The sequence below is a fragment of the Larus michahellis genome, chromosome 16, assembly GCF_964199755.1.
Source record: "Larus michahellis chromosome 16, bLarMic1.1, whole genome shotgun sequence".
In the NCBI taxonomy this organism is placed as follows: domain Eukaryota; kingdom Metazoa; phylum Chordata; class Aves; order Charadriiformes; family Laridae; genus Larus; species Larus michahellis.
In genome coordinates this window covers 3,203,314-3,207,013 of record NC_133911.1, presented here as the reverse complement: position 1 = coordinate 3,207,013, position 3,700 = coordinate 3,203,314, and positions in this window count along the sequence as shown.

Sequence of the window (3,700 nt, the reverse complement as noted above, 5' to 3'; positions counted from 1 at the left end):
ACAATCCTCTCCAAGTCCTCATCCATCATGATCCTTCCTGCACAGAGCGGACCATACCAGGGAGACACAGTGTCACAACTGTGGAAAATGCTCCTCCCCAGCCCTCCCACGACCACCCCAGCCCTGGATCAAATGGCCAAACCAGCCCTCACTGTGTTATCAGCATTTCTCTAAAGAGCCCCAGCCCTCCCTTCAGCTGTCCAGAAGCAACAGTGCTTTCTAAAACAGATGAGAATGCTGCTTTTGGCAAACATCATAGGGACAGGAGCACCACAACCCACGGCTCAGCCTTTCAAAAGGAGCCTCCTCGATGCCATGGCATGTGACAGCCAGCCACCCCCTGCCACCTCCCCATTTCTCTTCCCCATGTTCACTAAAACACCCCGACCTCCTCACCACTTCTGTCGCGAGCTCTTCCATCTGACAGGCTGCAGCCGTTGAAATATGTGTCATCTATCTTGGCTTTGTCTTTGATCTGCACCGTCACGGCACGCCGGGACACGGCCGCCTCGAACCCAACGACAGTGGTGCACTCATCCAAGGGGTAGACAAAGAGACCTGCCAGGCAGAAGGGTTTTTAGCAACACCAAGCACTTGCCCGGACCCACCAGCCAGGACCACAGCGGGGCAGGTCCCTCTTTGCACTTCCCTGTATGCTGGGATTTTTCACACTTAAAAAATTTTAGCTTTGAACTGTGAACAGTACAATTGAGGACACAATATACTTGGTTACTCTTCCCGCAAGCATCTAAGGGTTTAAGGCATGTAGAGAAACCCAGCACTGTCGTATCCCTAGCTCTGAAGCTCCCATAGCAGCTCTTGCACTGGGAGCTTCACCCCTTGAAACTTGCCTTCAAAAGCCTGTGCTTCTGGGTTGCGGTAGGTGAGCAAGGCTGTCATCCCGAAGGCATAACCGCTGACACACGATGTCACCTCCGACGCAGTGAGGGGGAGTGGGGAGCGGGTCGTCCGGTTAATCAGCCCTGGCATCTTCCTGGGGATCTGTCAGTGACGGTGGGGTCACCTGCAGTGAGCTGGAGAGAGGTGCAAAGGTGCGAATGAATGAGGAGCCCCGAGTGCCCAAAACACTTGTGTGCCTCTACCACCTCATTTTGGCTTCTGCAGCCCTGAAGACAGAAAGGTGACTGACCCAGGACAGGATGAAATGTGGGCTTGATGGCTCCGCTGGTGGAGATGGGGATGCAGACAAGACCCTGGTGGGAAGATGCAAGGCAAACACTTGCCCCAAATCCCCGCCGGCGCAAGGGAGAAGGTTCAGATGAAACCTGCCTGGCTGGGGACAGGCAGCCCCAGAGGCTGATGTTGCAGGGGTGGATCACGCATCTCACCAGCTCCTGCACCCACCTACTGCTTGAGTCTGGGCAAAACGGGTTACTGTCTTTTCATGGCCTTCCTGCTTCTCATTATCCTCCACACTGACAGGTTTCTCCAGGATAAGACTATGACCCTGAGAGTTTTCCTTTAGCATACGGGAAGGAAGAGCAGAGAGGCAGAGCCAGGCATCGTCTCTGCCCTCCCACGCCCTTGGCAGCAAATTGTCGCTGCATTTTGGGGTGGTGGCATGGCTCTGCTGCCCCTCATCTCCACATCCCTTCTGCAAAGGCTGACTCATCCCTCCGCTTTGCTTAGCAGAGACATTCAGATGCAAAGTGGCTACTTCTGCCAATTACGTTTCAAACTCTTTTTCCCTGAGCAGGTTTTCCTCTGTTCCAGCTCATCTCCCCCAAGACCCAGGGGTTTCGAAGGAGACCTTTCAGGTTGCTCTCGGGCCACATCCAGCTCCCCTGGGGCATCGGGAGAAGTTGCTAGGCAGCAGTTCTCCCTGGCTGGCTCTGCAATGCTTTATGCAATGATTTACAAGGCCCAGGAGGAGCCAGCAGCAGTGAAATACATCAGTTTCTCATTTCCTAGCAGTCCTGTGTTATTAAAACCACCTTTATATGCAAATGCCATGGTAGATGCGAACTGCAGACATCAAGGCCATGAGCTCGCCAAGCACTCGGGCAGGAAAATGGCACTAAGGGAGGGAAAAGAGAGAGCAAGGGAGAGTAAGTGGGACTGTCCGGGAGGGAGGAGAGCAGCCGTGGCACCCGAGTAAATCAAACAGAAGATGATGGAGGGCAGTAATCTCAAGGCACACTACTGAATCCCAGCCAACAACCTCGGCCGTTCCCGATTTAATCCTCCTCTCCTTCCACTGTTCCCACCAGGAGCTGCCCACTGGGGTTGGGGGATGCATCCAGGGGGATGTAGCCCCACATGATCAGGAAATGCAGGAGCATGTCCAGCTCAGCTGCTCCGGCACAGGAATCCTCCGTGAGCCCACGGGAAGCTGTCACACACCAGGATGCTCCAAGCCATGCTAACAGGGCTTGTAAAGTCAGAAGCTGGCAAGAGTTCACCTGCTACAGGGAGAGATAATGAAGGTCGTCTTGCTGCCAAGATGTGGCAGAGGCCATCAAGATATTGGGAAGTGATTAAATGCCAGGCGGGGGAAGAAGGAGGGGGGATTATTTTGCCTCAGGGAAGAAAGCAAGCAAGAAATAACAAGGGGAAGATGTTCTCTACCAGCTAGGCACAACGGCAATTCATTATGGGGTTGCCAGAGAGGTGAATTCAGGCTCCAGGGGAGTGACTTCAGCCTGGCAGCTCTCTTGGCTACGGAGACTTACAGCAGACCACGGTTGAGATCCAAGCCCCCCACCTCTCCTGTACCAGGAGACTGGGGACATGCCTCCCATGGGAGCTCCTCCGCCAGTGGGGATTTCTGCATCACCCAGGCCAGCACAAGCATTAAGAGACCCTTGGTGGAATGTAGAGCCTGTGATTGTCCTGTATAAAGCACACCAGATTTGCACCTCTCCTGCAGCTCCAGTCCAGCTCAGAAGAGCCCTGCACCAGCCCTGCCTGCTATGCCAGCTGCAAAACCTGCCCCACAAGGACAGGGAGGGCTTGGAGAGCTCTTCCCGGCTGCTTCCGGCTCCAAGGCTCTTGGGATGGAGCTGGGAGGCAGCCGGCTGCTCCACACAGATTGTGTCACCAACGCCATCAAGTGACTGCAGCATGGAAAGGGGATGGCGGGGAGGCTGGCATGGAGGAGAGCAGTGGGAGAGCTGGCGTGTCTCTCCTGTGCCCCCCAGCAACCCACTGCCAGCCCCCCCAGCTGCTCCCCATCCTGCCTTTCCTGCTCCGGGACCTGCACTCGGTCCCCATCCAGGTGGTGGGGCTGGACCCTCAGGACGGGAGCTGGCAGGATCCTACATCCCAAAAATGTGCTGCCGCACAGGGCATCCCTGCATCCACCCCATGCTCAGCGTGTCCCCTCACTGCCACCAAACTGACCTGCCTCCTGTGCACAGCAGGCGTGAGGCCACCCCACAGACCTGGCCAGACGCCTCCTGACCCACGGCCTCACGCTGCCTTTGGCATCCCAGGAGGAGAAGGGGAAACCATTAGAGAATCCCTTCAGCCAGCTCGCTGCATCACCGAAAATACCCCACACCCGTAATCCCATCAGTTAGGGAGCAGCTCAGGGCTGGGGACAAAAATCATCCCTTGGCCAGCCACACTCAAGACCTGGCACAGGATCCTATATGTTTTTCCTTTCTTTTTCTTTTTTTCCCCTCACTTTTTAAACACTCTTTCCTTAACAATCTGCCCCTCTTCATGGCCACGGAGG